The sequence below is a fragment of the Meles meles genome, chromosome 15, assembly GCF_922984935.1.
Source record: "Meles meles chromosome 15, mMelMel3.1 paternal haplotype, whole genome shotgun sequence".
Taxonomy (NCBI): Eukaryota; Metazoa; Chordata; class Mammalia; order Carnivora; family Mustelidae; genus Meles; species Meles meles.
The window spans coordinates 74,743,006-74,757,618 of record NC_060080.1 but is presented as its reverse complement, the minus strand read 5'-3'; positions in this window follow the sequence as shown (position 1 = coordinate 74,757,618).

Here is a 14,613-nt window from a genome sequence, read left to right as displayed (position 1 = left end):
AGGGGAAAGGGAGGGCATTGGGGGTTAGTGTGCAAGGGCTGATTAAAAAGGTGGGCTGTGGAAACCAAATAGGAGAAAAAAAGAAGGGAAGGCTTGAGCCTATATAAATAGTGACCAGATGGTGGGGTCTTTGGGTTCAAGGACCTGGTAGGGTTGAAGAGTTGCTGGAATTAGCTTTCTAGAAGGGTGGGCAGGGACAAGGTGAAATGGCAGGTGACAGGATCCCCAGACGTGGGGAGGTGAAAAGCAGTGCCTGGGTCTAGGCTGTGGTTTGGGCATGCCTGCATGGTGGGACAGGGGGTGGAGGACAGCCTCCTTGCAGTGTGGAAGTCAGGCATGACCTTTGGAAATGCTGAAATCAGTGCTAGTTACAAGAGAAAGAGTGAGCCAGGCCCTGAAATCTTCTGAGAGTATGCTGGGATGAGCAAAAGACTCTGTGCAGCTCGGGTGGGTGGGCTAGTTGGCATGCAGACTGGTTGTGTGACTAGCAAAGAAGCGTTGGTGTGAGGGAGGGGAAGCACTGCCATGGTCTGGATAGTGCAGTGTGGAGCAGGGAGGATGCCAACCTCCTCTTAGGCCCGGCAGTTGTGGTGTAGGAATAATGAAAGACTTACCTGGCAGTCTACAGGGAAGCAGTCCCCTCAAGGGACTCCATGTTTTAGGTGGAGCCAGAAGAGATGTGGTGCAGGAGAGGGGATTTGGTGAGCTTTATTGGATCTAGGGCATGGACAGGTTGTAGTTAGGAAGCTGGGGTGACATTAAGTGATGCCCAGAGCCATATAGAAGTGACAGTCAGAAATGTTGGTCATGTGGGAAGCTTGGATTTCTAGGAACATGGATGGAAATCAGTGGAAGACCAGAGGGGACATCCCTGTTGTGTGTCTAGTCTAATGGTTGTCTATTTATTGATTCTGGTGTCAGGCATCTCGTGGGGAGGTGAGGAATAGGGGCTGGGTTTTGGGCAGGAGCAAGGAGAACATCTCCTTATGTCGGCATGGGGTGGGGTAAGGGTTATCTTCAGTCCATTATTGCTTAACTTCTGGATGACTCCAGGAATAATTCCATGTCAAATATGTCCAGTGATGTTAATACCTAAAAGTGGATGTGGATGGAAAACATGGCACTTGAGAGAGTTTTTCTGAAATTTGAAGTCGCCGTGGCATCAGAAAAAGCGTGCTTGCAGACTTTCTCTTTGAAAAGTCTGGACTCTTTTCTGTTCCAGACTGTTCTGGACTTTTCTCTTTGAGTTCTTAATGCTTTCCAGAACTTACTGGAAATAATTTTGCATGGTGGTGTATTAGTTGGTGTGGTGTCACACCAGGTGTCCTTCCCTGCAAGCTGACTTTAGGGGATGACTAGTCCCGACTCCTGATTCACCCTTTTCCACCAGCCTTCTCCCACCATGTCTTTGACCACATCTCCTTTCACAGCACTGATGGACTGAGCTGAACCTTTTCATCTGCTAGGTAGTTAGTATTTCATCCACACTTGGATTTGTATTTGCATATAATCTATACAAGGGACATTTTTAGACCTGTCAATAGGTGCATTTTTCAAATGTATATTTCTCCTTCATAATAATGATGATAATAAAAGTGTTGATTTAGCACTGAAGCACAATCAGCATACCTGCTGTCTTATGACCTGATTGCTCGCTGAGTCTCAAAAGGGCTTCCCTGTGTGGATTTTACCTCCTTACCAGGTATGAAGCTCCAGGTCGTTCATCTGCCCTTGGCACAGTCTGCTGCACACACAGGAAGTTCTAAAATCTACTGGCCAGTGTCAGGAAAAGGAGTCTTGCCTGCACCCTGATTAGCATGGATTATCATTGACAGAAAGTTTGTATCAGTGGGCAGCGTCTCTTATTCAGATCCATTTTTTCTGCTTTTCATTACTATGTTATTCTTGGGGTCATCTCTTTATGGGCTTGCTGACCTTCATGGCTGGTGAAGCTGCTTGGTGTGAGTTTCTTCTTCCCCATCAACATTTCCACAGTAATGTTGAAAAACAGTTCCTCCCAAACCCCATGACTTACGTAGGCCTTTATGGCAACAAGTGTCTATTTTTCTTCCTCACCAGTCTCCATTGGTTGGGGTGGTTCTGTCTCTGGCTGGTGGTTGCTTGGGGTTGGCTCCACCATGGGTTGGGTCCAGCTCTGCTCCAGGAGTTTCCTTGTATCCCTTAGAGCAGAGACTGCCTGAGGTTCTCCAGCCATAACTGGGTCATATTTCTAAGGACTGGATGCCCCAAATCATTTGTGGGTGTGTGTCATCCAAAGGTGTGGCTTCAGCTAAAGAAGAATTTGTGGCATTTTTACAAACTATCCCAAGAGGGAAAGAGGACAGGGACCAAGGCAGTTGTTAGAAGGTGAAATCACCAGAGTCATATTAGCTTTTAAGTAACAGTGCATCACTAATGACATTTATCCTTGTCAGTGTTTTCTGTCTTATGTCTGACCAGTTTATTTTCCTTGTTCTCGCTATTCTATTTATAAAATTCTGTTTTATTTAAGTTGTCAAGTTCACCTTGAATGCTTATTTCCCCCTTTTCTGTATAAGTCTGTAATCTTGAGCATCCTCCTTTCATGATTTCATGCCATTATCTAGGGAATTTGTGTAAGCTAGCAAATGATACCATCTTCATTTACACTTGGATGTGTAGGCAGGTCTGGGAAGGCTCTTAGTTCTCTGGTGGGGGGGAGTTGGCAGCAGGAGGGATAGAGGGATAGGAAGGACTGGGGGGTTCTTCCCGAAGAACCACACTGAGCTCCCTGTTCCTTTTGAGGGTTTCCACTGGGGTTCCCGAGTGGGTTAAGGATCTTTTCCCTTCCTTTGGTGTTTCCTGGGGTGTGCTGAAGCAGGTTTTTGTGAGGCTCTGTTATGATCCTCTCAATTAAAAAGGAGTGGAAATAGTATGAAAAGGATTAAATGTGAGGAAATGGAGGGATAATCCCATTGCTTTCCTAGATTTGTTTGTTGGTAGTGCTTATTGCTGTATTGGAATCAAGTGACATTTAATAAGGCCAGTCTCAAACATTACTGAACTGTACCTGTGAAAATGAAGTTGGGGTCTGCAGTGGCTGGACCAAGAAACAGGTGAGGCCCAGAGGACCTGAAGCAGTGTTAGATACAGTCCTTCATGGCGAAACCCACTGTGTGTTATTGTAATTGGTGTGTCAGGACCTGATAATACAGTTGAGTAAGTGAGGGTCAACAGGCAAGCTTCACACTCTGCAGTGGCCAGATTTAGGAAACCTTTGCTTGAGAAGCACCAACATCCACTCATGAGAACACACTCCTCCCAGCACATGCAGATTTTTCAGATTAGTTTCCCCAGATTTTGATGGCGATTCTGCACCTGGGAGAGAGGGACTCTGCGGGGAAGTTGTGTAAACATTCTTCCCTCCCATTGTGTCCACCTCCATTCCTCACTCCTCACCTTTACCAGACCTGCCAAGTCCAAGACTGAAGGCCCTGGAATCCTGGCAAGCAGTCTGGCCCCCACTATAAGACAAACAGAGATGGTAGATCATTTGCTTTTAATTGAGAAAGGGCTTCCATGTGATTAAATAGAGGGCATGAGTGAATATTCATAAATGTGACTACTGATTGATATCATTACTTACGAGGGAGAGGAAAGCAAGCAGACAAATTAATAAACACCTTTGAGTTTGCAGATGTGCATCTGTTTCTCAGCAGATAGCACTATTAAAAACTTGGCTCAGTGAAAATATTGTAATGCACTTGAAATCTCAAAGACAGACTTAATTTCTGACGTAGGGCAACTCATTAAACCTGATGGTCATGCTTCCCACCTGTAAATAGATTAATGGTACTTCTGAATGTGGTATGAATTTCAATTACAAAGATTATTTTCAAAGAATTATTGAATAGTTATTCTATACAGAGCCTTAAATTAGGAACTAACAAATTAAAAAGAGGGGTAAAAGCAAAGAGAAAGAGAGGTAGAGACTGAATCCTGTCATTTATGTAAAATATGCCTATTTTGAATAAAGAGAGGTTACAGCAATTGGTTGATAAAGATTATGCAGAATAGTAGCGAAGTGACAAATCAGCCAAACCTTAAAGTGACATCACTAAAAGTTTGCCTCTTGTTTTCATCCTATTTTAAAGTCTAACCTCATCATTGTGTCAGGCATGTTAAGGGGGAGAAAAAAAGAAATTCGGGATGCCTGGGTGGCTCAACTGGGTAAGTGTCTGCCTTTGGCTTGGGTCATGATCCTAGAGTCCTGAAGTTGAGTCCTGCATCAGGGTCCTTGCTCTGAGCGGAGCCTGCTTCTTCCTCTGCCTGTGGCTCTCCTTGCTTGTGCTTGCGCGCTCTCTCTCTCTCTGACAAATAAACAAATACAATCTTTAAAACGATTCTCATTCTAGTATAATTGCCATGTAGTGTTATATGAGTTTCAGGTGTACAATATACTGAATGAACATTTCTGTACATTATTCAGTACTCCTCACAAGTGTGCTCTTAATCCCCTTCACCTCTTAATTATCCAATTGAATTCCTTTTTTCCTGTCATTTTGTTTAGACAATAGAGCCCTGTAGCCATTCACCTAGAGTGCTGATTCACCCACAGACCCATTTTTCTTTAAAGCAGCTTTTGTCTATTTGATAAGGGGTTTTCTTAGCAGGTGGGAGCTCAGACAGACTGAGGTTAGCAGGTACAGCCTGACTTCTATGACCGGGGGCTCTGGGAGGAGTCTCACCAATCATGACATTGTTTGTGAAAGATCTTTCACTTACTGGGGACTGAGATAATATCTTGCAGTGATCACAACTTTAAAATAAAGGTCCACCACATCCAGGTGCTCCATCACTGTGACCAGTAATGGAGCAAGGGGGTGACTTGCCAGGTGCCCAGAAGCAGCTGAGGCCAGACCCCACTTCCTGCCCCTGAACAGGGCCTGTCCACCTGTCCTGATCCCTGGTGCATATACTCTGAAGATCATTAAAAAGCTTTTGTAAAATCCACCAAATGTAAAATAAATCACTGCCCCCTTTTTTATCTGTTAAAAGGCTGGGTGGAGGGACCCCTGGGTGGCTCAGTGGGTTAAGCCTCTGCCTTCAGCTCAGATCATCATCCCAGGGTCCCAGGATTGAGCCCCACGCCGGTCTCTCTGCTCGGCGGGGAGCCTGCTTCCTCCTCTCTCTCTCTCTCTGCTTGCCTCTCTGCCTACTTGTGATCTCTCTCTGTCAAATAAATAAGTAAAATCTTAAAAAAAAAAAAAAAAATTAAAAGGCTGTGTGGAAGAAGCAACCAGGCTTGGTAGACTGTCTCTGGGAGGAAGTCGAAGATACAGATCCCTGGAACTAGCATGCTGGCAAACCTGGATATAGGAATCCAAGATATGTGCCTGTTTGGAATGATCTTGAGGTAGGATTGAGAAATAAGTGATGCTAAAGCTGATAGGGAAGCTTAGAGCACTAAGTATAGAGACTGTTCCATGCCAACCCTACCATTAGTAATTGGGTCAGCAGCTACAACAGAGATCCAAATTCTGTAGCTTCAGTATATTGGGTGGTAACTCTCTCATGGATAAGAAGTCAAGATGTTGGCTCTCTAGAACTGGTATGACAGCTTCAGAGATCTGTGCTCCATCTACCTTTCTGATTCTCCACCCTTGAGGCTATCTGTTGGTAGTAGGAACTTCCACCATCTTGTCCATGTTATAGGCCTGATCCTGAGAAGGAGAAGAAAAAAGGATGATAGGCCCTGCCCGTCCAGGTGAAATAGCTTCCCTTAAAGTGTTTTCTTAAGGAAGTCCCAGGGTTTCCAGTACAGCTCATAGACCACCCCTGGCTGCAAGGGAGGCTGGTACATGCTATTTTCTAACAGGGCATGGCTCCCTGGAAGAAAATCAGTGTTGTAAGACATGAATGAACAGTGGATACTGGGTAGATGTCCCAAGCTCACCAGCCTAAGGAGTGCAGACCATTTTCTTTAGCACTGGGAAGTTGTTGGAGGATTCTGAGGAGAGAGGAGAAGGGTTTACTTCAAGAAGACGAAATGGCAGGAGGCTTGGATAGCGAGTGGAGAGGTTGAGAGTAGAGGCAATGCTCTGTGGATTCGCATGGACTGGAATATGGATGAATACACTCTAACCACTCATATTCACTTGGGAAACTGAGGCAACCAGATGGCACTGATTTAAGAAATGCCCGTCCTGTAGCACTTGAATTAACAGGCTTGACAGTTAACTGAATGTCTTTCAATAGAATATGAAGAACCACGTCAGGCATCATACGATTAGCAATTTTATCTTTTGATTATGCTCAGTGTCATTTCTTGTTTCAGATGAGTGAATTGCTTCCATAAAGCAACCTTAAAACAATTTCTCTTCTGTTCTTTGCACTCATTTTGACACTAGTAGAGCAAATTATAATGGAATCATATTGAAACCCTCTTCGATTTAAACTATGTACAAACAGACTTGGAAATTTTGTCAACCTGTGCACATCAGCAGCAGTTTCTCTGCCATTTGTAGCCACAATTGAATAGGCATTTAGATCAGTGACAGGTTTGTAAGGTTTGTAATTCAAAACACAAAGTCCAAATGCACCAGGTAAATGCAGCAGTCACAAATAAAGGGTATGGGCTAACACGCACATGGTTGACAATAAGTCATAAATCCATTGTTGAGCTGATGTGACTTTTGAATATAGTTAATCTAATGCTTGCAGACTTCTTTCAAGGTTGACTATCTGGATTTGGAATATTGGGATTTCTGAGATGTTTCAGTGGATTATGGAGACAAAGGATGGAGTATTTGAAGTTGGAAGTATTCTATACATGACCTTGGCTTCTTGCCTTGGGTATCCATACTCCAGATATTTGAAATCATAGGGTTTATGTTTAAACTACAACATTTTCTCTCATAAAGGGACACAAGTGGTGTGATGTAGTCACAGTTCCTAGTCATCAAATTCCAACATTCCAAAGACTGGCACTGTTGCAAGGGATAGTTTGAAATGGCCATAGCTCAGGGACCGAGCTATGTGAAAAAAGGCATCTCCATGTTGGCAGTACAGAGGGGAGCAAAAAATAAATCCACCCACAGGACGCCTCCTATCTGCCACTGACTCATCCCCTCACCGTACTAAGACTTACATACTTTCAACCCTGTAAAGGCATATTATCTTTTGTGTTTTGAAACCTAGGTGTCTTGTGAAAGGACACAATTCCACTTCCAAATTCACATGTAGATGAAGGAAAGAATTCTTTTCATTACTTCACCCAGTCGCATCCATCCTGTGAGGAAGAGTCTTGGTTTGAGATGGGAACTCTGGCCTCTTTTTATTTGCTAAATAAGGTAAATAATATTTACCAATATTAGATGTTTCTCTCTGACAGTGAGTTTCTGGCACAATGTCTGATTTCATTCAGGGAAACACAGGGATTTACAAATTCCAAAATCTCCACAGATCAGTCAACGATGTGGTAAACAGTTTCTCAGCTAGGCAGATGGAGGCACTTCTCTAGTGCCAGCAGCTGAGGGGCTGAGGATCTGGATGGCAGCACCTGCGCCAGGGGAATTATTGAAAATTGTACCACTATAAACAAAAGATACTCATCCAAGCTCAGGACTGATGGTTCTTCTTTCTAACAGATATTTAACCTGATTTGCCTGCAAAAACACTCATGTTACTAAAAACAAAACCAGCAGAGGTCACATGAATTTTCGGTGGCTAAACGCTGAGGTCTTCTCTGGCTTTGCTCTGCCTCTCACCCATCCCATTCATGACCAATTCTATCGTAGGGCATCTCATTCATAAGGAATAGGGGCCCAAGTGATGGCATCCTTTAGCTCCCTGTACTCTAACAACCTCTCCATTAAGCCATTGCAAATTATCATACCACCTGAGTGTTATTGAGGCACTTACCATATTAAGGTAGCTCTCTATAAAACCTCTGATCCCCCTTCCAAACAGAGGGCTGTCCCTAGGCCCTGCCTGTATGGAAGTTTTGAATCAGTCGCTGCTGAGAGGATTAAGTTTATCCTACACGGACAGAAAAAGCTTCCTTTTACATCACTACAAAACTGGTGAATGAAGCTACCCAAGGACCAGGCACCAGCCAGACAGCTGGGCAGCAGTGAGTCTGCTTATCTTGGGAAACCCAAAGAGAGCCAACCAGCTCTGAGACTTTTATGATGGCAAGTGTAAGAGCTATTGTGTAGAGTGTAAGTGAGAAGGCACCTAAAGTAAAGGTTTGCTTCCTGCCAGGGGTGGGCAGGAAGTTGGGCAATGACTCAGTCCAGCCACAGAGGCCTCCTGCCGTAGCATCTGGAGGGAGGGTGAAATGTGGTTAATGTGGGGACATGGAATGGATTCTTTCCCAACCCTGCCTTCAGTCAGTGGCAGCAGAGGAAACTGCCATCTTACATGAAGTGCACTCTGTGGAAAACGATTGGAATAAAGAACCCAGGGAGAAACTGAAACAAATATAGTGGTATCTGATCATTTGGTAAATCCTAACTGGACGTTGATCTGACCCACCCATAATGCTAGGCATGGAGGATACAGCTATGATTGGAAACAGTTCCTGACTCTAGGGGGCTTCTATGGGGCCAGAGAAGAGAGGCAACTGAACAGTGTGGCCAATCAAGGTGAGCAAATGTTGGGTGGGAACTCTTGGTGGGATCCCTGAAGAAGACATCATGTGCCACATCTTCTCAGCTCACCTTGTGCTCACCTGAAGCTGGTGGGCAGTTTCTGTGCACCCTGACAGCTTCCTACCTACCTCCAGTACCTATTTGCCTCTCCCTTTTTCTCCTCCTGGGGGGTGGAAGACACTGCCCCTCGTGCAGCATTCAGCCAGTGGGTGGATAGGTTCCTTGCCTTCCTCCCTGCTCAGTGGGGCAATTCTGAGGCATGCTCCATATAGTCTCCTAGAGGTTCTTAACAGGAGTGAGTCCCAGCTACCCTCAGCAGTAGCTCACTCCTTGATCAGTCCTGTATTGATGTTCCTGCCTTACTTCCCCAGCAAATCCTGGGCCCCCTCCGAGTTAGCCACCTGGCTCAAATCCTTTCCTCAGGCTCTGCCTTTAGGGGTTGACCTGCCTCAGGCTAAGGATCTGAAACAGCACATGGCACATGGCACTTTATTGGCACTTTTGAGTCAATTGGAAGATGGGCACTCACACGCTGAATGGGCAGCCATGTGTCCATGTGACCAGTGAGAGTGGCCCAACTTGGATGTTTCCCCACCTGCTCCCTTCATGAAGCAACTTTGGAAAGGTCATAGCCTGACTAGTTTTACCCAGCAGTCCCACTGGGTATCACTGGGGCGATAGTAGAGACTTATCGACTGGAGACACTGGATTGTTTGTACATCTAAACTGCCTAAGGCACCCTATCTTTTCCCTGCTGCTCATGGGATGGGTGCCTTTCAAGTCATGCCTGTTAGGTTCCTTGGCAACCACCCCAATATCTAGGCCTCAGAAAACATGTCACTTCACTTCCCCGACACACGAAACACGGAGACACAGTCTTTTAGGCACTCTGTAGGGCCAAATGTGTTTCAGAATTTAAATAGTTCAGACGTTGGAAGTGTAAAACCGTACATCCATCAAATATGACACATCTATGACCCTTGGAAGGGTCTGAGGCCATTTCCCCTAAGACAGCATTTTAAAGTTTCTGTACTTTCACCTTGAGTACAAGTTTGCCCCAACACGATTAAAAAAACTTTTGGTTCTTGGACAATATCAGATTTCCAATTGCAGGCGCAGGATTATGGAGCTCTTCAAAGTTCCACCCACCCACATCCTATCAAGGCCCACTGCCTGCCCTTCCTCTGACTTCTGAAGGACTCATGGCACTCAGTCTGTAACGAAGTACAGCACCTGATACCACTCTGTCTCACATTGTTCTCATTGTTTTTCATGTCTTCATTTCAATTCTAAATATACGTGAAGGCAGAGATCATGTTTTGTGCAGCATGCTGCATCTGGTAGGACTCTCTTGGTTGTAGGAAAATGGATTCATTTTAACTTTTCAAAAATGGAAGTAGAGTTGATACACACTTTACATTAGTTTCAGTTGTATAACATAGTGAGTGGACAATTTTATACATGATGCTTGCAAGCGTAGCTACCATCTGTCACCATACAATGCTATCACAATTCCACTGACTATATTCCCTGTGACTTATTCATCCCATCACTGGAAGCTTATACCTTCCACTCACCTTCACTCATTTTGCCTGTCCCCAAACACCCTCCCATCTGGCAGCCCCTAGTTTCAATTCATGGGTATTTTTTTTCCTGTACTTTGTGCTTGTTTTATTTTTTAGATTCTACATAAAAGTGAAATGGTATTTGATGTGTAAAAACAGAGTTTTTGGTCTTGTAACTGACAAAGTTTAGGAATAGCCTGTGATACAGGACCAGCTGGGTCCAGAGGCTCTATTAATCCATCAGGATTCAGTGCTTTCTGTCTCTCTGGCCACTACATCTTTGTTGGTATCATTCTTGACCAGGCTTCTGTATGTGGCTGCCCCTAGAGCCGGGAGGTTCACAATGGCTAGCTGAGCCATTGCCAGGGAGAGACAGCTTCTCTGTCCTCATGCTTCCACAAAAACTCTCATCAGTCCCTCCTCTTGGCCAGCTTGGTCCTAAACCAATCTCCATAGCCAAGAATGGTGGTGTTCTTGACCAAACATGGGTCCCCGTTTCCTTAGGAACAAGTGCTTTCAGGCACTGTTGGTAGAATGCAAAATGGTATAGTCCCCAGGGAGGCCAATTATATATGCATTTACCCGCTGACCCAGAATGTCCACCATTGGGAAGCTGAACCACTCATGCAGGGGCAAACAAATGGAATATGTGTGCACAGGGCTCTTCATCGTGGAGCTGCTTAAAATAACAAAAGATGAAAAATCATCAGATATCCATGAACAGAGACTGATTTAATGAACTAAGGCACCTCCATACTTGAGGATGATGGAAGAAATGAAAAATATTTGGATGGTTAATTTTATGTGTCAACTTGATTGGGTTCTGGGATGCCCTGATACTTTGGTCAAACATTGTTCTGGCTGTGTCTGTGGAGGGTATTTCTGAATGAGATTAACATTTAAACTGGTGAACAGTGAAGCAGATTGTCCTCTGCAGTGTGTGTGGGTCACATGTCAAACAGTGTAAGTAAATATTTATTGGGGCTTTGTGTTTGCTGGCCCCCTAATATTGGTCACACAGATACCTTCAACACTACTTCCTGAAATAAATGAATGTGTTCATCAGTTAACCTGTGTGTGAATGTCGAGACTGCTAAGGCTGCTGGAACCTAAGAAGTTATTCAGATTGGTATCCATCTATACAATAGATTGAAAGTGTGGCTGGTGATAGGCAGGAGAGGGGACAAGAGCCCAAATGGTGGTCCAACACAGCCTTGTGAGATGGTGAAAACCTGAAAGGCAGAATAATATGCAGGTCCAGAAACATTTAGTCATAGTCTGGGCGAGACTGTGTGGATTGGAAGCAGGGATTTGTCACAGCCCTTGTTCATTTTGTGAACCCATTAGGTTAGAAGCCACGTTGTGCAAGTTTTGACACAATATCTTCTGAGAAATTAGGGCATTGTAGACTCTTCTTACTGTTAAGCTTGCTTGCATTCAACTTCAATTCCTTCAAAGACTCTCAAATTTTGAGGCTGCAGAGATTTCTCTACTGTTCTGCAGTTGTCTGTCATCCGATGTAACAAAGCATTTCCTGATAAATCACTAAAAATATCTGCTGCTTCATGAAAAGCAGATTTCTCTTTGGTGATGCATGCTCGAGATGATGGAGTACTGGCTTCTGATGGGCATTCCATCCTACTGATCACAGCAAAGCCATGACAGGCACAGCCAGTGCACTACTGGCACACTTACATGCAGAAATTCAGCCCCCTTGGTTTCTCCCCAAAATGGCTTTAGATGATTCTGCTGTGAAGGAAAACAGGTCGACTTATTACTGGTATTGTTTGAGTCCTTTGCACTCTGATTACCCACCAGGTCCTTGAACATGGCAGATGTTGCCTACTCGTTGTGGACTTAAAATAGGTCAATGGGAACCTAGCTGGCCAGACTAGACCCAGCCTCCAGGGCCAGCAACTCCTTTGCAGCAAAGCCTTGAGGGAGAACCCTCAGAGTCAAAGCCCTGATTAAGGAGGAAAGAAGCTCATGTACCTCTCACCAGATGATTCTCAGCCTCAGCGAAGGTTCCATTCTTTGTCCCTTGGATGGGACAATATGGAGGCACATCCCCAGTGGCACAGTGCTCCAGTTTCCCGCAGTGGTTGCCTCTTCATTAACACAGACACTGTATTGGCTGCACCTCTACCTTCTTTTCCATCTCCGTTTCTCTACTTCCTGGAATAAGCTACTTAGACTCAAATCTTTTTCTCAGGGTCTTTCTCTCTGAGAATCCAAACAAGACAGTCCTAGAGGTCTACAAACCCTCCGACCCCAGCAGCTCATAAGAGGGATCCCACAGCCTGCTGGAAGCCATGTTAGTACGACAATGCAGTGAACTGAAAACATAGGGACAGAAACAGCAGGTTAACTAATATGGGGGCTGAATTCTGCTGAACACCTTGCAAATAGAGAGACTGGGACTCCGTATGACTGCAGGCATGTAAGAGAGCCCACCTGAGATCAGTGGCACTTGCCTCCTATCTGCAGAACTGTAGGCTTCTGAGCAATAACAAAAGGTGTTTATTTGAACTATAAGATTTGGGGTCATTTGTTATGCAGCTATCGTAACTGCTACAGGTTGCTTTTTTTTTTTCAACTAAGCTATAACTGACAACATTGCATGTACTTAAAACATACAATGTAATAATCTGATATATGAGGAAAAAATAGTTCCTATGTGTTACCAAACAAGGAAGAAAATTGTGGAAATGTGGAACCATTGTTTCAAATGAGGTGGTGTGGGCAGTGGAGGCCATAACTGACCTGCAGTTTTTAAATGGAGATGACCTGATGTTTCCATGTCACTGTGATGAGAGAGAATTGGAGGAAGCTCTGGCAGCAGAAGCAGCTACTAAATGACCAGAGACTCTAGAATGAATTACACCAGACTGGGAGTACCATCTACCTTCCAAGCTATAACTTCTTCATTCTCAAAAATCCTCCATGAGGCATGAAGTGGGAGAAGATGTTTACAAAACATATATCTGAAGAAGACTTGTATCTAGAATATATAAACAATTCTTAGAACTCTATATTAAAACAATCCATTTTTTCTTAAGGGCAAAGGACCCGAACAGCCACTTCCCCAAAGAAGGTTTTACAATGGCAAATATATGCATGAAAAAATGTGCCACATCCTTAGTCATTAAGGAAAGGCAAACGAAAATCAGATTGAGACACGACTACAAAATCTACAAGTATAATTAACATTAAAATGTCTGGCCACACCAAGTTTTGGCAAGGATGCGAAGCAACTGCAACTGTCCCAGTCTGCGGATAGATGTGTAAAATGATACAACCACTAGGGAAAATAATTTGGCAGATTCTTAAAAAGGTATGTTTCCCATTCTGTAGGTTTCCTATTTTCAGAGAAATGAAGGTATATGTCCATACAAAATGTGGACATGACTATTCAGCAGCTTAATCTAGAAAAGCAAACTGGACAAAACTGAAGCGTTCATCAGAAGGTGAATGGATGAACAAATTTTAGTGTATCCATATGGTGGTATATTACTCAACGAAAAGCACCAAACTATTGATGCACACAATAAAGTTGAATCTGAAAATTATTATGGTGAGTAAAAAAGACATACTGTACAGAGTGTACATCCTGATTCCATGTCTATAAAATTCAGGGGATGCAAAATTAAAGTGACAGGAAGCAGAGGAAACAAAGGCAAAAATGAACTATTGGGACTTTGTGATGATAAAAAGCTTTTGCACAGCAAAGGAAACTATCGACCAAACCAAAAGACAACTGACAGAATGGGAGAAGATATTTGCAAATGTCTTACCAGATAAAGGGCTAGTACCTGAAATCTATAAAGACCTTACCAAACTCAACACCCCAAAAAAGAAATAATCCAATCAAGAAATGGGCAGAACACAGGAATAGACATTTCTCCAAAGAATACAAGCAAATGGCCAACAGACACGTGAAAGAATGCTCAGTAGCACTTGGCATCAGGGAAATACCAATCAAAACCATAATGAGATACCACCTCACACTGGTCAGAATGGCTAGAATTAACAAGTCAGGAAATGACAGATGTTGGTGAGGATGAGGAGAAAGGGGAAACCTCTGGCCCTGTTGGGGGGAATGCAAACTGGTAGAGCACTCTGGAGAACAACTTGGAGGTTCCTCAAAAAGTTAAAAATAGAACTACCCTATGACCCAGCAATTGCACTACTAGGTATTTACCCCAAAGACACAAATGTAGTGATCCAAAGGAACACATGCACCTCAGTGTTTCTAGCAGCAATGTCTACAATAGCCAAACCATGGAAAGAGTCCAGATGTCCATTGACAGATGAATGCATAAAGAAGATGTGGTATATACATGGAATGGTATAAATGTGGTATATATAAGGGAATACTACTCAGCCTTCAAGAAATAGGAAATCTTTCCATTTGC